The sequence below is a fragment of the Episyrphus balteatus genome, chromosome 4 (assembly GCF_945859705.1).
Source record: "Episyrphus balteatus chromosome 4, idEpiBalt1.1, whole genome shotgun sequence".
Lineage (NCBI taxonomy): Eukaryota > Metazoa > Arthropoda > Insecta > Diptera > Syrphidae > Episyrphus > Episyrphus balteatus.
In genome coordinates, this window is record NC_079137.1 from 16,694,967 (window position 1) to 16,717,949 (window position 22,983).

At 30.4% G+C, this 22,983-nt stretch overlaps 1 protein-coding gene across 10 annotated transcripts in view; it reads left to right on the forward strand.

Annotated features, from left to right (window-relative positions):
* The window catches only part of LOC129917985 (high affinity cGMP-specific 3',5'-cyclic phosphodiesterase 9A), a 278,734-nt gene that overhangs the window by 154,485 nt on the left and 101,266 nt on the right, over positions 1 to 22,983 (forward strand). The gene's annotated exons all lie outside the window — the stretch shown is intronic.

Sequence of the window (22,983 nt, forward strand, 5' to 3'; positions counted from 1 at the left end):
GAATGAATCCTTTATGAAATATTCATTTGAATAGAAGTATAAATGGAATGGATCAGGGACAGGTCCCGGACGAAGAACGCAAAACAAAAGGAACTCCTGGTTGAACTTTAGTTTTAGGTTGGTATTTGGGCTTAAATAGGGCAGTGGTGCGGTGGTGGATATATATTTCTGTTTCTTCTTTTTTCTTCGTTCTTACTTTAAAATTTTCAAGGATCAAATTGGATCTAATAAAATACAACTTAAGGTAATATCACAAGGCTCTTTTGTCGACCTTTCAATCATTTTTATGTTGTTGTTACCTTCGGGATGAAAGTCATTTTCATGGCCAGCTTCTATTTATGATTATCGGAGAGAGAACGGTAGTCTAGGTTTGTTATTGGATGATGCTTTTTTTCTGCAGGATAATGACTTTCTGAAATTTTATTAAGGTTATTTCATTGGATAGGGCTTTTTTATTTGTGTTAGAGAATTCACTATATTTATCCTTTGAAAGAGAAGAAGTAAAATGGATTCTTTTTTATGAGAAATATTTTTGCGTATTCACCTTGAAGGTATTTTGTACCTTTTTCGTACGGTCGTCCTTACTGTCAACGCTAGGCTTAGGCTTTGTGAAAGGGACAAAGATTCAGAATTTTTTTCTGATAAATATCTATTTTTTTTCTTGTTTAATTTTAAAAATAGAATTTTAAGAAATATAACTGAATTATAGCATAGATACCAAATAAAAGAATGGAACACTGATATTGGGATTTTAATCAACTGGAAATAGAAACAAATAAGCAAGATAGTGAGTTTTTGAAAAGAGTAGGGTTTTCACTTTGACACATTATGTTCCAGCGTCTTTGAGTGGATTTAAGGAAAGGTAAAGTTTAATGAAGTAGTCACTAGGGGTTTCAATAAAAATCCAATCTGGCTTAAAAGTTTAGGTTAGATAATAGAATAAGTCTGTCAATATGAGATCTCTAAGGAATTTTTTTTCTAAGTATGGGAAAGGTTCCTGATTAAAAAATATATCTAAAGAGTAATATTATAACTGTAACAACTTAAATAATCCTTATTGCGATTGTCAATGATACTAGTCTACAAATAAAGTAGGCATTGAGTCTAACAACTTTTTTTTAATACCTACTGTACTAAGTTAGAAAATCAGTTAGAAGAAAAAATTGGTGTCAAAAGCTTTTTGAGGTATTATTCTTTGAGTTATTGCAATTGAAACAAAAATCTATAAATATTTGAAAGATTTAATTAAAAAAAGAAGTTGAAGCACTCATTTATTTTTTATTTTGTTAAGATATTTTGTTGGACTTTAAATATGTAGATTGCGATAAGCAAACGGTATTATATTATTTATAACTCAGTAGTCACATCCACATCCAATCACTAGTTATGTACATCTACAATTTCAAAATATACTAATTTGAATATCGTTTAAGCATTTCAATCTAAGCTTTCAAATCAGAACAAGCACTTACCTACACCCACCAAAAATACAATTTTTGCAATTCAAAATATTCTATTTCGTCGCAATTTCCGAAATCATTTTTATTGGCATTTTTTCAAATCTTTCTCCCATAAAACAAGGTAAGTTTTCCATTTTTTGTTTTTTTTTTTCATTTTTGTATAAACCTATATCGCACAAAAAAAAATCAATGTTTTGCACATTTTCTAGCACATTGTAGACAATTTGAGCCTCCTAAAGTGTTACTTACCATAATGGTAAACGTAATAAATTCTAATTGGGTGATAATCAAGTTTGTCAAGGAAGAAAATGTTCTACTTGTTTGCCTGCAGGAATTCACACTGATTTCTTGAATCAGTGAAATGCCACATTTATTTTTAAATATTCCAACAATTTCTAGGTTATCTGAAGGGCTTATTTAGGTACCTTTTTACTTGTGATGTGTACATACGTAAATATTTTAAAGGTTACCTTGTGGATGCATAAAATAAATCTTTGAAGACACAAAATGGTTATGTTAGGTATATGAAGCTGAAATTTTTTTTAATTTAAGTCGATATTTTCTCGGTGCATTGATCGATTTATCAAAAGGTAGTATCTTTTTCTCTAGTTATGAAAAAAATTAACTAAGCCATTTAGGATTTAACTAAGATTTGTTGATTTTTTCTTACTAGTTAAGGTTCCTGATTTAATAAAATATTGTTTTTAACAATTTATTTTGAGAACCATAACCAATATTGCTATATTTTGAAATTCTAAAATAATTTTATTTTTTTCAAGTGCGTGCGACATGCTTGTATCCTTTATTTATATACACCTGGGAGGTACATACATACACATATTTTTTTGTCTTAAGAAAGAGAACTTTCACAATTTAAAGAGCGCGTGTGCTTTTCTTGGAATAATTTCTGCCTGATTTGTGTCAACCCCCTAACTGCGGATCTTCTTCTTACTTTTAAAACAATGATGGCTTAGTACTCCTGAGAAAAAAAATCTGTATGTTTTGTATTCAGTATTACTTTTGAGTACCTATAAGAATCATAATATATATAGGTACATATAAATGTAATATATGCGCCAAAAATATACGTGAGGATTTGTTGGCAATATTTTGTACTTGAAATTCGTTTCTTCATTGTAATGATGGAATTTCTCGGAGATTTCCTCTTTTAAGCACATGGCAAAAAAAAAACAAAAAATTGTCATGGGATATAAAAGTTATTGGCAAGGTTTCAAAAAAGTTTTGCAACAGTAAGGATTACTTAAGTTTTGATTTGTTCGAAAGATAATTTTTATACATGTTAAATTATTTTTTCACGAGTATAAATAATAAAATATTTTTGCAAAACTAGTTTAAAGTTCACTGGTGCCCTTTATGCAAGATATTGAACTATTTGAATATCTTAATCTTACTTTACAAAACATATAAATTATATTTTCCCTATATCAAATAGATGCAAATAAATTTTTGCATACAATTAATAAATCGAATGCATTTTTGCCTTTCGATTTAATTGATGGTAGCAAAAGTTTTAATAGTATCAAAATTTTCCTGCTCACTTCAGTTTTTTAATGAATATGAAACCATTTTTTTTGAATGCTATTTTCAATAATTATTTTTTAATCTTTTATACGGATAAGTAATTTATAAATCAAGATATATCTTCCAAATCCAAATACGAATATTGCTTTGGAATACAAAATTTGTAAACAAGATTGAACACATTTATCACACTTTAAAATGTTAATATTTTTTGAGTGATTCCCTTCAAGAAAGCTCATAGTAAGAGGGAAATCAATCAAAAGCTGTCACATTTTAAAATATAACAAGAATGTTGGACTGGTTTACACATCACCCGTGAGTGAATAACGGTTACATATATTACTCTTGGGTTTACCGTAAGTGCCCTTTGGCACTGGACGTTTACGACCTCCACGACGAACACGGATTCTGTAGATGATGAATCCTTTGTTTGTTCTTGTATCCCAGACGACGTGCCTTATCTGGGCGAGTTGACCTAGGCGAGCGGTGCAATTTTGTCAATTGACGGTATTGCCATAACATCGCTCTGCTGCTTGCGATAAAAATCTTGCATGCACCCATTTTTGCGACCTTTCACGGCGACAGACCTCTTCGGGAAATTCGCCTTTACTCTACAAAGTTAAAGTGAAAAAGTGAAAATCCTTGACTATAAAGCAATTCGCTTGATTCCAAATTTATATATACTTTTTAATCAATTTTAGTGCTTTAATTTTAATTTATTCAAAGTACTTTTTAATATTCAACAAATCAATCTTCTGAGAAACTATTTTTTTTTTTATTATTTTGAGCATTTTTTTTCCTGTCAAACAATAACGATCATTTTAATAAAAGAAAACATTCATTTATGTACTTTCAAAGGTACCTACTTCAGTGATATATGTACATCCCACACGGAAAATAAAATCATTAAAAAACAAACACCCCTCAGAGCATCAAAGACCATTTCTCATTTTGCCATTTGCGATTTGTCCTTTTCACATCCCTGTTTATCCAATCTAATCACAGAAAACCAAAGCATATAGCATTGTATTACAAATAAAAGAATCACATTGTTGAAAATGAAAACATTGTAAGTAGATTTGCTGCCATTTAATCACCACAACACGAATGGCACAGCAAAAAGCCCAGAGAATATATCGATCTATCCCTGTTTTGCAAATCCACATTCAGACGGATGTGGATACGGTTACGATTTCCATTCGTATAGTCAACTTGTATTTTGTTTTCATCTATCACTATTGTTTTTCCTCCTGCATAAGGATCTGTGTGTTTTTTTTTTTTATAGAAAGTGATGCAGAGAATGAAAAACCCCCGCCGGCAATAGCGAGTTGTGAACTATCGGTGTACCATTGACATACAAATTGCTATATTTCAATCCATTTCATACACTGAGAAAGAAAATCTATTAAATCTGGTACAAATAGAATACCTTTGCAATTTCAAAAATGTCATTTTTTTTGTCAACCCCAAAACAACATCAAATTAAAGCATGTGTCTTAAAAACAGCATTGTGTTTAAAAATTTATTCTCAAATAATATTTATTTATCCGAGCGTTTAAGTACCGAACAAAAATGTTAATATACAGCCCTATTCTGCTATTCGATTCACATGAAAGTCTAAAATAAGAAGCGTTCAAAAGGTGTTTAAAATTAATTTTAGACAATTTTTATTTCTTAAAAGTTTCTAAAACAGACGGGAACAACACTTTGCTATTGAAAGGTAGAAGTTTTTCAAAGACAATTTGGCATGATAAAGAAAGGGAATCCTTCGATTCACGTGAATCGAATAGCAGAATAGGGCTGATAGAATAATTCCCCAACTGGATAATTATTTTTCCATACGGGTTTAAGATTTTATTTAATTCGGAGGTACCAACAATCTTTCATTAAAACAAAATTTAAAAAAATGCTGAAGCCTTTGCTACAAAGGTTCGAATTTTCCCAGTCTTACAAAAATTATTGTGGTCACAGACTGCATTGACGAAAAACACACAAGGATAAAAAGCATCGAAAACCTGTTTTTTTTGCATTTAGAGACAAATCGGTAATGGTACCTTTGTGTTTCTTATTAGGAATGCATTCAGTCGTCTATTATTTTTATTTCTCCTATTTTGTATTCATATGATAACTTCTTGTTCCTTCTGGTCTTACATGGTGAAAATTGAACTTCGATTTGTCGTATCTGAACCAAATATTGCATGCAAAAATTTTGAATTATTGACGAGCACGATGACGTTAGCTGCAGCTTGATATTTATCCCGTCACTAATTCTCTTCTTTAATTTTCAACTGATGCGCATTGGACTGAACATAACCTACTAAAAGAATTTTTATTTCAAAGCAACCTAGAAGGTTTTCATTATGATCTTTTAACAACAAGAACATCTTGAAGGTGCTACCGCCAAGAGTTTTATGGCTAGAGTTACAGCACTGTTTCATGGATACCAATCCGATCGTCAGAATACTTTATTCCATTTGTATGTGGTGCTTAGCGTATAGAAATTTTTCATTTTCATTCATTCATTCATTCATTCATTCATTCGAAAAAGTTTTGCCGTCACACTTAAGGTTTGATCCTATTATATCTCTCCATCATGATGTTCTGTTCATCTCAAAACGGTTAATAAATGGAATCTGTTAATGATAGCAGCAACTACATTTTTTTTTTCTCTTTTATGACAATATCCACTATATCGATTTATTTCAAGTTCTCAGAAAAGAAAATTGAATTCCTATGTCATCGACTTAAAGTTTTAAGTGCAAAGAGTTCAAAAGTTCGAGTCACATTCAGGCCCAACTCCTTTTTAGATCGCATGACTACACATGAAAAAAAGCAAAATTATTTACATTGAATTTTCCTCTGTGTGTACTGTATACCTAAATAAGAAAAAGTTATCCCATTTCGAGTTCGCATCTGCATCCATTCGCTACTTTCTCTCGACGTAGTAAATCGATAAAATGAAATATTTACAAAAGCTGCTAGTTTTAAGTGTCAGCTTGTACATATTAGTTGAGATGAAAGTGATGCTGTATACCGTAGGGAGAGAGGAATAGAAGGAGACCAATATCGTCACATGTGTGAAGGAATAAGATATTCGAGGATGCAAGCAGAGTGTGAGAGGATGCGGGAGGAAACAACAATGAAAAGGTTAAGTGGTATTAAAATTTTATAAATCCTCTGTTTGGCAATCTGACTTGGAGTTGTAATTCTTCCAATGCCAATGCGAGGGGGTTGGTTTGGTGGTCATTCAACTTTGTTGCCAAGCAATCTAGGGGTAAAGAAATTAATGGGGAAATGGAACTTTGCCAACTGAAATGTATTTTTTTTTTCTTTTTGTTCAGAATAGAAATGTATCTGGTATAAAAAGCTAACGACGCGACCAACCGACAGGATACCTTGCTCATAGGACTGGAAGGAAGGATCGAAAGTTCCTTGAATATAGTTTCGTTTAGCTGACGAGGGTAGTTTTGTTTTTTTTTTTTTTACTTTTTTGTGTACTTTGCCTTGGCGTAGATATAAGAAGTCAACTTTTTTTTGCGGAGGAGGTTATTATTAATTGTTATGTAAAAGCTAAAATGCAAATAAATAAGTACCTACTTGGCTATCAAAAAGAAAAAAAAATAAGAAAATATTACTATTTCACTCAGAGGCGGCGCTAGACCAAAATGAGGCGTGTGCTAGAGTAAATTTTCGGGGCCCCTGAGAAAATCAATTTGGACTATTATTTTGAAAAAAAGTATCAAATCTTCCGTCCAAGTTCAAGTTCAAAATTCTAATAACAAACTTAAGACAAAACGTTTCATTTCAATGTAAGCCCTGTTCCTTTGGGAGGTGGCAAAGTACTACTAGTAGTTTACTAGCGATTTCCAAGACAGTAGATGATAGTACTAGATTAACCAAAACATCTACTATTAGAAGACTACCACTTCCAATGGAACAGGGCTGTAGATGAAAAACAAAATGCACGACTCGATCTCACGAACTTTTTCTAAAGTTTCAGATTGCTTTAATTTTTAAAACTTTTTATATAAATAAGATTTTTTGTTAAATGTTCTAAAACGTGCATATCAAAAAAAAATAATTCGTTCTTCAAATCAAACAAAAAAACAACATCTAGAATGAACTTCAGCAATTTGATTTCTTTTATTAGGGCGCGTTTTTAGAAAAAATCAAAATTGTTAGAAATCGCTATAAACATTTTTCGGAAAAAAACTATCTTAAGTAAAATTGATATGAAATTTTGCAGAAATTTTTAATCTACATTCCAAATTTCAGAAAAATTAAATGCAAAATTTTCTAAAATTTGACAATTCAAATAAAAATCAAACTTTCTTCATCAAAATAAAAACTAACTCTTGATTTCTTTTTTGATTAAATTGTACTTTTCTAAAATTGGTACAATATAATATAGCTATTTATTTTAATGTAAAAATTCTTGTTTTCGTCAGTTTCTCGGTTTCTTTTTTAGAATATAAAAATATCAATTGAATTACTAATTGGAAAAGGTTAATAAATCCATCTCATCTTATTGTTAGCAAAACGCAAATAACTGCACAACTTCTTTATTTGATGGTTCTAAGAATGTGGTTAGGCTAGTCTCACGTTAGTCTTTAAATTTGAAAATTTATACTTTCAAACAACCTGTAATATAGCTGAGTGCCATTGCTTTATTAAAATAAAAAAATTAAAATTTATCAGTAGGAAGAAAAAAATAAGGCCGGGATTTGTTTCTTTCTTTAAACTAATGTTTTTTTTTTTTAAATCACTTGTATATGTATATGATTTCTATGGAGTTTGGTAATAACAACATAAGTCCAAAATCGTCGTTTTGAGATAAATGCATTTTAAAGTTTGAGAAATGCCCCCAAATCCAATTTTATTTAATGCAAGTATATTGGGATGCAATTATTTTTTAAATTATAATATTTACACAAATAAAGTAAGAATAAATAATTTTTAAGCGTATTTATATGTTTTTTAGTGAGATATGTTGTTTTGACCAAACTATTTTTCGTTCAAGAATAAGATTATTTCGAGTTGTGTCCTTAGTGCCTATATTTTTTTTAAAGAATTTTAATTTTTCGAACGAAGGAACTTAGTTGTGCTGTTTTGACCAAACACTTATTTAAAAGTATAAACATTTTTGATTGGTCAAAACAGCACAAGTTGGAGTTATGCCATTATGATCAAATATAATTTTAGAAAAAAGAAGTTAAGTGTGGTTAGGGCCATTGAATATCTTTAGAACTAGTTTACTTAGAGTTATGCAGTTAAGACCAAACGAAAATAGATTTTCGAAAAAAATGGACTTATGCTCCATAGATTTCTATTAGAAAATCGTTTTTTTTTTTTCTTTCTTTTGTATAGAGACAAGATTTACATCAAAATGTAATTTTAGGAATATTGAGGACTTATTGCTTCTTTTAATTGGTCATTCAATTTTGCTTTTGAGTTGAAGAAGAAGAGACCGGAAAAAACCAAGGGGCTCCCCCTGCTAAATACAGGAAGATATATACAAAATTGGAATTGTTTTTGTTGATGTTTGCTTTTCTCTCTTAGATAGGTACTTATCAATCATTTAATTTTTTTTTACGAAATAACTGATAAATTATTCGCATGTTTGTTTGAGCAAAATTTTTGATTTAAAACGGGTTTTTAAAGTTTGGTGGATTGTAAATCCGTCCGTATTTTGAAACATCAATGAATCCGCAAAATGTGTTCGAATACGGAATTTCGAACAGCGAAAATTCGAAAATTCCACTGAAGAAAATGGTCCTTTTTAATCATTAAATTGGCGGCGGAATCAGAAATGTTCTTAAGTCCTAAGTAACAAAGTGTTCAAATTGCTAGAAAGTGTAATAAATCAGTTTATATAAATTGCGAGCGTAAGCGAGCAAAGAATTTTTTTAAGCGAAGTAAAGTTTACCCATTCTTAACCTTTACAAAAACTTATTTCATACAATTTTAAATACCTATACAAAATTGAAAAATAGAAAAGAGAAAAAAAAACTGTTTTATCACTGAGATTTTGTATTTTAAATTTAATTGGGAATTTTAAAAGCAAAATTTTATATAATCTGGGCAAACTAATTATCTGCTTCAGTTGAGAAAAAAAAAACAAACAATAATCTTAAATTGTTTAATTTATTTTTTCTTTCCTACTTTTGCAAAAAGTGGCCAATGTATGCTTCGACTCATCTCGATGGAATTATAGAAATCGAGTGGAAACAAGCCAATTTCAATTATTTGATTGTTTTGAATAAAGAGAAGAGACATGGTTTTTCGGATTTTATTATTTCGAAGACATTTTCATTTAGCGACCGCGGGGCCCCTCTAATAGCGGGGCCGTGTGCGGGGGCACACTCCGCACACCCCTTCCGCCGCCTCTGATTTCACTAAACAGTCTAGATTAAGAGGATTAAGTATTAATTATCTTAAGTAAGTTGAAACTTGAAGGACGTTTGTGGAAGAAACTGTTATGTTGGTATTGATTTTTTGAATACAAAAATCAGTGAAAATAATTATTTTATTAGCAGGGCACATACAAAAATGTTAGTAAAAGGTAAATGCCTTTAATATCGTTCCTCGCTTAGGAATATTTGTAATAAATTTAAAACTATTTCTTAAAAAAACTTAATTTCACTGATAATTAAAATATTATTTAGTGAATTACAAAACAGTCATCTGGGTCCTAAAACTACCTTATCTTCTGACAAAACGAGTCATTTGTATAAAAAAACACTTTTTTTAACTTTGATTTTCAACTCTTTTATGTTTTGAAATTTCAAATAGTTGATTTCTTTTTTGTTTTCAAATTTCCTGGCTTATTTTTAGCTAAGTTGAATATCCTTAATTTTCGGACAAAATTTTTGAACGCGTCATTTTCAAAATTTTATAAAATATCAAAAAATATCCACTCTTTCATTATTTGAGCCCTTAACGACTTTTTGTTGACATAAATTAGAGTTCGTAAAACTTCATATAATTTGAGGTTAAGTGTTAAGACCGTGTCTGTACGATTTATCACCAAAGACTGACAAAATCGGGTATTTTTCGACATTTTATGCATACGCACGGTCTGATTTACATTATAACTTTACTGTAACTACTACTCTTTGAAGTTCGTTCTTTAATAGTTGTTTTATTTACCATAGGTAACCTAAATGCTTTGCTTACTTTCAAAATCAGGCTGGCAAAGTAATAAATAGTGTTTGTCGTTCCATTAAGCTTAATTAATAGTTTTTGTGATGCCCCAAAAGTCAAAATGAGTCAAAATTTTCTCGATAGCCCAGAAGAATTTAGTATAATATTCATTTAATATAGTACGAGTAATTTCTGTTCTTCAAACATTTCTATTGATCAATCGGCTGTACTATTTTTTCACTTTATTTTGTTGTTGTCTATTCTCGTAAACAGATTTTAGCCATATAACCTAATTTATTCCTAGAAATAAAAGCAACTGATTTTTCATTTATAAATCGACAACAACTACATTTTAGAACAAAAATTATGCGTTAATTGAGTTTCCAAACGAATCGACAAAATCAACAGTCCTAATGTACTTTGTGTACAAGGTTAAGTGTGTCACAATGTGGTTGTTCTTCTGCACCGCAATGTTTGGATACCTCTGCCTCGAAATATATTCTGATGACTTTCAAACTAAATCCCAGTCCTGTCACTGGCGTCAATCCAATTATAATTCTATTCCGATAGAATTGCACAATGAAAAGCCGTCCGAAGCCATAACATGTTAGACTTGATCGATAGATGCTCGTTAGGAGCAGCATATTGATGCATAGCAACCCGATATCATGATGCTGAACGTATACCTTCCCCCATGCCGCGCTTGATTTGGCTCTAATGTTCCGTACACACCCCGTAGCCCGTACCTATGTATATGTTTCCTTTCATCGTCCTAGTCATCGTCGTAGTCGTCATCAGGAAGCTGAAGAACCAAAGAACTGAAGCACCGACGCGTACGCAATACACCCGACGCGTACCGGCCTTAATTAGATTGGGCTTTGATGCCAGGGAAATGCTTTATGAAGTCTATGACGATGACGATGACGATGTTGATGATGGTGATGGTGATGTCAAGTACCCACCAGCCACCACCATCATCATAAAGGATGTGGGGAGAATTCGGTTTTTGGTAGATTTTCGACATACAGAGTTGTCAAGGGGATGATGATAATAATTTCATATAACTTTAGCTAAATTGACGACGACGACGATGACTAGGATGATGGCAGGAACGACCGGCTGGCACAAAGATGGAACAGATTTATCAAGAATGCAAAGCACAAAACACTTGAATGAATTTGATTGTGAATCATGAAGATGATGGAATAAATAAAACTGTTTTCATTTATTTTAATCGAATCCACGAACAATGAATTAATAGTGAAAAGGAAAAAGAGCTTTTGATTTTACGGCAATTTATCCATTTTGCTCATAAATTAGGAATTGTATGGAGTTTCCTTGGAGATAAAACTTTAATCTCCCAATGCGAGGATAATAATTTTTTTTTTAGATAGATACCTACCTAACAGAGGTATAATTAGCAGATAAAGCAATTAAAAAGTTGGTCTAATTAGTGTGTTTTTGTACTTTTTTTTTATTTTTCTGCGCTTAATTATGTCAATTAATTGAAGTGAAGATGAAGAGGAGAGTGATGATTTTGTGACAAGGACACAATTGAAACCAACCGTAATAAATTCAGTTGGTTGTTTGTGTTTATGCGACAAACAATTTTTAAAATTATGCACAAATAAAAACAATTAAGATATACATATTGAATAAATATTATATTTTTGTTGCTTTTATAAAAATAATAATTAAAAGGATACATTGAACATAAAAAATAAAAAAGCACTTTAGAATGTTGTTATCAAAAAATATCTTTTATACAGTTAGAAAATGTGATCTCTTAAATTTCTCAAATTCTTGAAAGATATTAGAGCTGCAGGGAAGAAAGATTAATGTCACATTTGTATGAATCACCAAAATTCAGATATTAATTCTTCAATTCTTATATCTTATATGTCAAATTTTTCAATCAAAATCCTTAAAGCCGTTATCGCAAAAAAATGTAATATGTACCTTGAAAATGTTATATGGAATGTGTCCGTTCTAAGCAAAACGTAAAAATAATATAAACTACCAGAATTCTCGTAACCCCAGAATTGCGTTTTCTTAGCTTTATTTTAAATCCAGATAGAATTATTAGAAAAAATAGGGGGGTCATTCCGTAATTTTGAAAACGATAATCGAATCGATGATAATCGTTTTACAGTTTGAGAATCTTTAAAGCTATTTTAAGTCAATTCTGATTCAATATTTCCAAAATAGTTTATATAAATAAAAGTTTTCGTATCCTTAGAAGTCGTATTAGTCTAGGTGATTTAGTAGTTGCCTCTTACTCGGGTGACCCAGGTTCAATTCCAGAAATTGAAATTGTTTTTTTTTTTATTTTCTCAATAATAATCGTCAATAATCGGCAATAAATAAACGATAGCTAAATAGGTCTCGTTTTTTGAGAATTTATTCGTTTTTGGATGCAATATTTGATTTTTTAAAAGTGTACCTATAGGTATTAATTTATTCCAATCACCGATTAATTTGCAAACTCCACTAACAAAAAAAATATTAATGATTAATTTCTACGAATAACTATAATGTTAGAGTAAATTATTTTAATATGTGTAACAAAACACTTTATGCATTTTCCAAAATTATATTCAATGTATGTAAGTTTTAACTTTTGGGTCATTAAACAATTCATATCGCATTAATTTTGGAAAATGAAAATTTTCAAAAATTATACAGGGTGTCCCAAAAGTAATGGATCAACCGAAGTATGCTAATAGGGGATCTTAAGGGCTCTCAGAATTTGGTAACTTGTTCATCCCAAATCCTTACGGTTTTCGATTTAATGCAATTCTTGTGAAATTTCGAAAAATCTCGACTTTGCAACAGTATTTTGCTTCCTGCTGCCATTATTGATTTTTGTTTTTTACAATTCTTTTACTAAAACATTGACAAATAATTAGGAACAATTAATTAATGAAAATATTTTTTATTCCATAAGCCATTTCGATGCAAATTAACTAACAGTTTCAAGTTTTATAAAAAATCAATTTTTAACTTTTATTTGAGAGCAACACCGCAAACAAAATTTCTATGGTGTGTGAATGGTTTATTATTTTAAAAAGTTGCCCTGTTATTGTAGTTTTCAAAAATGTATAAAAGTTTCCAAAGTTGCAGTTAGATCGCAAAATATTACATTTTGAATTCAACAAAACAGGGTTTTTCAGAGCAAAAAACAACCAAAACAAACACATTTTCTCGAACTGTTACTTGTTTATTTTTCTTTGAACAAAAGCCTCTTTTTTTGTTTGTATTTTTGCTTTGAAAAACCCTGTTTTGTTGAATTCAAATTGTAATGTTTTGCGATCTAACTGCAACTTTGGAAACTTTTATACATTTTTGAAAACTACAATAACAGGGCAACTTTTTAAAATAATAAACCATTCACACACCATAGAAATTTTTTTTGCGGTGTTGCTCTCAAATAAAAGTTAAAAATTGATTTTTTATAAAACTTGAAACTGTTAGTTAATTTGCATCGAAATGGCTTATGGAATAAAAAATATTTTCATTAATTAATTGTTCCTAATTATTTGTCAATGTTTTAGTAAAAGAATTGTAAAAAACAAAAATCAATAATGGCAGCAGGAAGCAAAATACTGTTGCAAAGTCGAGATTTTTCGAAATTTCACAAGAATTGCATTAAATCGAAAACCGTAAGGATTTGGGATGAACAAGTTACCAAATTCTGAGAGCCCTTAAGATCCCCTATTAGCATACTTCGTTTGATCCATTACTTTTGGGACACCCTGTATAGGTACGATACGATTAAGAAGGCAACTTAGAAAGAAATCAAATCTTTTGTCTCTTCCAATCCAAAGAAGCGTTCGTTTTAGTATTAGAAACTATTAATTTAAACAACGGCCGCCGTTCAACATACATTCCGGCTATATCTTGTATTAAAAAACGAATAGTTTTTCGCTACACATATTAAAATAATTTACTCTAACATTATGGTTATTTGTAGAAATTAATCATTAATATTTTTTTGTTTGTGGAGTTTGCAAAAAATCGGTGATTGGAATAAATTAATAAACACTTTTAAAAAATCAAATATTGCATCCAAAAACGAATAAATTCTCCAAAAACGAGACCTATTTAGCTATCGTTTATTTATTGACGATTATTGACGATTATTGAGAAAATAAAAAAAAAAAAAAACAATTTCAATTTCTGGAATTGAACCTGGGTCACCCGAGTAAGAGGCAACTACTAAATCACCTAGACTAATACGACTTCTAAGGATACGTAAACTTTTATTTATATAAACTTTTTTGGAAATATTGAATCAGAATTGACTTAAAATAGCTTTAAAGATTCTCAAACTGTAAAACGATTATCATCGATTCGATTATCGTTTTCAAAATTACGGAATGACCCCCAAGATTTTAAAACTCTAAGTTTTGAACAAAAGTATTATATTTGAAACGAATTTAGCTTTTAAAGAAAGAATGTTTAAAGAGAATTCCTTTTTTATACTTAGAGGAAGGCTACTGTTCAGTGGAGCTAAAAAATAAATAACAACAAATCAACAACGATTTGACGACATAAACATTATTCTGTTATGAAGAAATATGGACGAGATTTAAAAATTAAAATATCATTTTAACCCATCAATAATTTTTTTTAGTTTTGTGTCTTCTGGTCGATAGAATCTATAAATTAGAAGACATTCGCTCTACATCATGACAATGATAAGATAAAACTTCTTATGTTTTATTAAACAGTGTGTTAAGATATAATTTGCTTCGATACCTACTAATACTAGCATTTTGATATAACGATTCATTGTTTGTATGCATATCAAAACCTATATTATTCCTGAGTAGCTAATATAAATTCATACATATAACATAAAAAGATAATGGATACCGAATTATTTTGAAAACTTAACAAAAATTAACAAAACCAAATTTCCTCGAGTGAAAACCCAGAAACTCGAAATCGCAATTTGTCCTTGTAGTTTGCAATCATTCAACTGTAAACAATGTTTATCCTGGGGCCAATCAAATCTATGACCCGATTAGGTCTACTCTCCACACCATTTGTTATCGTTCACACCGGCGCACACACAGTCCTCATCCACAGTGCCATACAACTCAATAAGAGGATTTCGTTGGTTTGCAAATTTAATCGATTTCATTTCTGCCAAACCTTCCCTTAAGCCACCTTCCATCTCTCCACCTATACGAACTGTTGAATACGTCTATTAGAAAAAAAAAGTGTAGGTATGTATATTGTAGGTATATACATAACCAGGCAAACAAACTCCTCCATTTCAAAAGTGAATTTTTCATGAATTCCTGAATTCAGGCTGTCGGAGTGGAACCGACTAGTGAATAATTAATCCCATTCGAATTCTTCGAGCGAAATAATTATTTCGAATTTGGCTCGATTCTTTGTATGGCGTATACGCAACATATTTCTTAACAAAAAAAAAAAACAAAAAAAAAGCACTGCAAATGGAATCCAATTAAAATGACTTAGTTTTCACAGATTTATCAATAAATGGAAATGTCGAAAAGTTAGGAAGAACTTTAGTTTTAAAATATGCATGGTATCTGGTATCTATATACCAGATACCTTTGCATGTATTTTATGGCATCTCATAGTTTGCCAAAATAAATATTTTGAATTTTCATGAAAGTCTTTCTGTCTATTAATATATAACTGTCGATGTCGGTCGGCTCGGAAGACGGATGTAAAAGGTTTCAGATAAAATTGATTCGATTCTGTGGCAGAACACATCAAACGTGACCGACCGCCCTGCGGAGGATCAATTTGTTTACCCATCAGCAGAGGAAATGCGTTTGTTTGCTTTTCATCTGAATTGGGATGACAGCAACCTCACATAAACATCACATTCGAGACTCAAGAATTGCCAAAATCTGTAGGAAATTTTGTAATTATAATTGGGAAAGGAAGTCATTTATTTGCGAAACACAGACCACAGAGACGTTGTGTTCGTGTCGTGAAGTTATGTTACAGATAATATGGTCATCAGAGTTTGTATTTTCGGACTGGATAAGAAAGTGTAGGCTGATGGGAAAGTGGCTGTATTGATGAGTAGTGGGTAGTATAGTGTATTCAAGGGGATTGTTTAATGTTTAGAGTGGATTTTTGACATTAGTTGGATTTGTAGTAATTATTTGTTAATGATGTTGTTTGTACAAATAATTTTGAGCACTTGACGGAACTCACTGTGATGATTTTTAATGTGGATTTGTTTTGAAGTAGGTATTATTTGAAAAGGGCACGACGTGTCCACAAACAAGATTGATATACATAGGTGAAGGCAACTCAACCACATGTGCTTGAACTTTGAGAAATAAGCAAAAGGATGAGAGGTGAGATGACAGAAACCAACCAATGTTATTTTTATTTATAGATCATGATGTCATTGCACAGCAATGCATGTAAGTATAAAAAGTTGTACCTTTGTATCGTCCTACGGGGAGAAAAAATGACACAATTAAATCATACATTTTTATTTTTTTACATCCCAATTTTTTAGGCCAAATTGACAGGATTAGAAACGTTTCCATTATTTTATTTTATTTAATTAATTTATTTTTGTTTTACTTTTTTTGATTTCATAAAATAGTTTAAATTATGTATTTTCAATGAAAATTACTAAAAATACTTGTGATTTGGTACCTCAGACTGTTAATAGGTTTATGCTTGCTCATATACATGAATTGCCAGTAATAGCTGTATTCCATAGGTCTACTTTTAACTGCTTTGAAATATTCAAACTACTTTAACCATACAGTTATAGTTTTTGGAAGTAGCAAATTGGGTTTAGTAGTATACAATGGAGCCCTTAAGAACGCTCCAATTTTGTCCCTAAGGACTTGTCTTTTAGTCTGGGTTTAAAATTATCCCCGAGTTTACTCTGGGTTAACTAATATTTTTTTAAATTTATAATAAGAGACTATTAGGCTTTTCTTAATTTTTTACTGAAATCCATCTTCTTGAGATAGCTGCAGTGAAATTCATTGGCAGGATTAACAAACACTGAGTTAGCCAAGCACTGAAAAACGAGCCCTAATTGTCCTTATTGTTTGTTTTATTTTTTTTTTCTTTATTTGGAAAAGATTTGAAAAAACGAATGAACTCCCTTCGAAGAAAACAGGAAAATCAAAATACAGTTGGAACTCGATTATCCGGGATTCGATTAACCGGGACGCTCTATTATCCGTGATGAAAAAATTGGAAATTTGTTCTCGAAAATAAAGACAACGCATTAGTTTAAACTCTGTTATCCGTAATAAACTCTACTATCCGTTATATATGAACAGGACCTAACAAATTCCTTCACTTCAAATCAGTCCTACGCAAAAAGAAGTTACGAGATATGTGTAGTATTTTGTTTTTTACGAGTATCTTATTTTTGTTTTCGTTTTTTTAATAAGTTTTTTAATAAATACTTAAATAAATATAATTTTTTGTTTCAGAAAAGAAAGTTCTATTATTCGGGATTTTCGATTATCCGTAATGGGCTCGGTCCCGACCATCCCGGTTAATCGAGTTTCAACTGTAATTAATTTCAATACATTTGCAAACTTAAGAGTAATACTTACGGCCATATTATTCACTAGTTTAAAAAATACATCTGGATATAAAATTGTCAAATGTCGAAAATAAATCCAAATCCAAAATAGTTATCCCGATTTCAACTGCGAAAATAGTAACAAAATATAGTTAAAAATAACTATTTTTTTCTCTTTGTGATAGTGAATATTATGGATTTGGATTTATTTTTCACATTTTAATTTCTTTCCATCCAGATGTATTTTTTAAACTAGTGAATAATATGGTCGTTAGGGTCTTTTTTGCAATATTATTTTCATGTTTTTTGTTTTGTTTTAGATACTACTTTTAATTGAGAATACATGTTCGTAGTAGCTTTTACAAAATAAAATTCGATTTTCTTTTCATGAAGTATCATCAAATATCTATCCATCCTGAGAATTCTTATCAGGAATAGGACTTAAAGGCTAAAAGAATTTTTCAGAATCAAAACTTTTTCAAGATACTTCTATATGCAGTAATATTACCTACTTATTATACATTCAAGCAATAAAATTATTACAGAAAGCTTTTTTAAGTTCTTCATAAGTTCAGAGTAGGTAAACAATAGAATAATATGCCCTGTCAGTTAGACTATCAGAAGAATAAATGTCAATATAAAAAAAAAACTTTTATTTCTAGGAATAAGCTCTATCTGAGGTTTATCTGACTATTGAAAAATTGGCCCTTAATAAAACAATTAATTATTCTAAAATCTGAAGTTTCTTAAAATAAATATTACTCAACAAGTAAATACAAACTAAAGTTTGTTGATACTTTCTGCCTATTTCCAGAAAATTATCTAACTTCAAAAGGGAAAATGTTTTTCATTTAAATATTTTGTTTAGTTTTGTATGTAAAAAAAAAAATAGTGAAAAATAAAAATTAAAATTTAATTATCAAAATTATATTTATTGTAAAAATTATATTAAACTTATTAGTTCCTGCAATGGCCAAAATGAGTTAACGGGGATTTGCACTTAATTTCAAGTCGCTAGTTGCACTCGTATTCAATAGGAAAGAAGATTGGATTAAATTTTCAAAGAATATTTTGATTTATAGGGAAAAACACGCGTTTTGAGGAAAATGCGCCTTAAGTTATCGTTCGTAAGAAGTTTGGGTTTGGGTTTGGGGATTGTTAAGTGACTTTTGAGGCCTTAAGCATATGTATATAAGCAAAACCACTCTAGGTGATAAATTACACTGTGTTCGAAAATGGAACTTTTTTTTTCCGACATAGCTCTCTCATATCTACTAAAGATAATTCGAGTATGCTGAACACGATGGCGTACTTAGTTTTTCTGGATTAGGTCAAATAAGAAAGATTTTTGCGTTTGAAATTTTGTTTGCACATGCCAAAAATGAGGCGATAAAACACCATATATTTTCTAATTTTTTTATCTATGTATATGATGGAAAATCTATTTTTTTGGAAGTATTATTCGTAAAAAAAGTTATTTGAAAAAAAATCTGTCGAAAGACTATTTAGTAAGTTGCACTTTTTACCGTGAGATAGTTAAAGTTTTTAACTTATTCTTTTTTATAATGAAAGTTGGATATTCAAGAGTATTTTTTGTGAGAGAATGAATCCTAAAGGTTTGAACCTTAAGAAAAAAAATATTCTAGAATATCAGGTAAGATCGAAAAGGGGCAAAACACCCATGGGCTCAAGTAGCTAAAAAAATAAATAAAAAATAGATGACCGTTAAAGGAGTCAAAACAGATAAGCGTGACAAACCCCCTTAAGTTAGAGATGGACTGTGACAAATATATTATGTGTTGTGTATGTAAGCTCATATAATGCAGTATACAGATTAGACTGATTCAAAAAAATTTTTTTTTCTTTTGTTCAAAGCATTGTTGAAAATATTGTTGGAAATGACGACAAAAAAATACTGTAAAAGTTTCAGCCCTTAATGTTAACATTTAGTACCGCCGCATCGCAATTTTCTATTTCCCATACGATTTGTATGGGAAAGATTGTGTATTTGTGTTTAGAATTTTGTATCTTTTTAATGGTTCATCAAAAAGGCTAGATTTAATCATTTTCTTGTATAAAATTGAACGCTCTACAAGATTGCATTTATGAAATTAAAAAAAAACGGACGCGAAAAATTAATTAAAATAATTTTTAGTTGAAAAAATGAATAATTCGAATTTATTGAAAAAGTCAAATATGATAGTTTTAGGGGTTTGTGAGTTATATAAAAGGGTCTGTGAAACCAAAACACAACATAGAATACAAATATTCGAAAATTTTGCCAAATTTTTTGAAAAACATAATAATTTCGTCAAAAAATCGGAAAAAAATGAGAAAAAATTACTTTTTATATTTTAAAGTTGAATAACTTCGAAACGCGGGGGTAAATCAAAAAAATTAATAAGAGCTTTTTTGTAGAGCGGACAATTTTATAAAAGAAAATGATTTTGTCAAGCCTTTTGGATGAACCATTAAAAAGATACAAAATTCTAAACACAAATACACAATCTTTCCCATACAAATCGTATGGGAAATAGAAAATTGCGATGCGGCGGTACTAAATGTTAACATTAAGGGCTGAAACTTTTACAGTATTTTTTTTTTCGTCATTTCCAACAATATTTTCAACAATGCTTTGAACAAAAATAAAATAATTTTTTTTTGAATCAGTCTAATACAGATGGAAGTAATAGTAAATATGTTTTAATTTTAAAACTAATTGAAAGAATTTAAATTAAAATATTGATACCATGCCTGATTTTTTAATTAAATATCTACATCTACATATGTATAATATTCCAGAGTACTAACACATAAAAGGTGTCTACATAAAAATGTTGAGTTTTCGCATACCTTTATAGTTAAAAAATGTAAGAAAAATTGACGTTTTTTCCATAAAATAATGATTTAAATAGTCATTCGACAGATTTTTTTAAAAATAACTTGTCTTACGTATAATACTTCCAAAAAAAAAAAATAGATTTTCCATCATTTTACATCGATAAAAAATCAAAAATTGGAAAATATATGGTGTTTTATACCCTCATTTTTGGCATGTGCAAACAAAATTTCAAGCGCAAAAATCTTTCTTATTTGACCTAATCCAGAAAAACTAAGTACGCCATCGTGTCGGTTTTTTGAACTATCACAGTGTTATTTTTGCAAAAAAAGAGCGAAATATAAAGTTCCAGAGGGATTTTAACTTTTACCACATTATTAAAAGACCCTTTTATGAATTGTTACACAAAAAACTTTAAAAATTTCATTTTAATTCGTTCCTTTTCTGAGTTTCAAAATTATATAACTCAACATGCTAAATCTCAACTCTAGGTTTCGCACTGCAAAGTTTGAATTCATTCTTTTTTCACAACGACCAAAAACAATCGATAATACAAAATTAGAAATTCAATTTAATGGAATACAAATTTGATGTGCAATAATTATTTAAGTTCTAATTGTTCTAAAATTTAATACTACTATAAAAATATTATTGACATATTTAGAAAAATTAAATACGTAATTATTTGTCATTGTCCGTTAAAATCATCAAAAAAATTAAATCTTATACGTACCTAATTACAAAAACCAAAATCATAATGACAATTAAATTCATTATATTAAACGGCTTTTTATTAAATATTTCTAACAATTTTAACTCGTTAAAAATCCCATTTGAAAACAGACAATATCATTATAACAAAACATCAACTTCACTAAAACACACAAACATAATTGTTTTGGACATTGTAACTGTATGACTACACACAAATGATAAATAATGTTATACCATATTGCATGCCATAGCCATTTGCCAACATAAATACAATTTACCAATTCTGGGCCAACACAATAACATCAATTATCCAAAACATTCTGTCGCACCTACCCAATGGGGAGTAATCCTTTTTGGCACCACTTCGAATGGATCCAGCTGAGGCTGATATGCGTTCTAAATAGTCTCGACCTCATAACCACAACCAAGAAAGAAAACACGACCACATAATTGCATGGAATATTAATTTGGTGGAAACCCCTCTTTGTCTCCAACATGTCGCATCACATCGTCAAGGTTGTCGTCCTTCGTGTCGTCTTGAACGTGTGGCTTTCTTAAAAGCCAAATCGATTCATGCTGCTATTTAATTTAATTATTTTTATTGTTCGCCAGAAAGTCAAGCAGCAATATTTGTGGTGGCATTACTTCACAAAACAAATTAAAGTAATCAAGGGGCACAGTAGTGCCCAGCCAAGTTTTCTAGCAACTTTGGCACTACACCCTTATTTACAGGAAAACACTCAGGCCATTTTCTTCCATACACCAAAGATGCTAGAAATTTAAACATTTGTTGAGCTGTTCAAAACCAAACTCCTCACAAAATTTCAGCCTCTTACGATGAAGAGTTTCTGAGATCAAGGGGCACGGTAGTGCCCAGCCAAGTTCTCTAGCAACTTTGGCACTACACCCTTATTTACAGGAAACAACTCAGGCCATTTTCGACCCCCCTCTAACTTCCACACCAAAGATGCCAGAATATTCGCTACATTTGTTGAGCTGGCCGAACCCAAATTCCTCACAAAATTTCAGCTTCTTACGATAAGTAGTTTCTGAGATATAGTACTTCAAAAATCGCGAAAACCGTAACTGACTCACTGACAGATCATCAAAATTATGGAGAACTTCCCGCTATCGTAGAAACTTGAAATTTTACATAGTGATAGGACTTGTGGTGTATACAAAGGAAAAAATCAAAAATTTGAGATTTTCAATTCAGGGGGCGTGGTAACCGCCCATTTTCGCCGAATTTTCATCAATTATTATAGAGCACTTCTGACTATCGTAGAATCTTGAAATTTGGTAGAATGGTAGAACTGGTAGTTTATACAAAGGAAAAAATTTAAAATCTGAGAATTTCAGCCAAATGGCGTGGCAACCGCCCATTTCCGCTGAATTTTAATCAAATATTATAGAGCACTTCTGATTATCGTAGAATCTTGAAATTTGGTAGAATGGTAGAGCTGGTATGTTATACGAAGAAAAAAATTTAAAATCTGATAATTTCGGCCAGGGGGAGTGGTAACCGCCCATTTTCGCCGAATTTTCATCAAATATTATGGAGCACTTCTGACTATCGTAGAATCTTGAAATTTGGTAGAATGGTAGAGATGTGGTAACCGCCCATTTTCACTAAATTTTATCAAATTTTTTAGAGCACTTCTGACTATCGTAGAATCTTGAAACTTGGTAGAATGGTAAAGCTAGTAAGTTATACCAAATAAAAAATC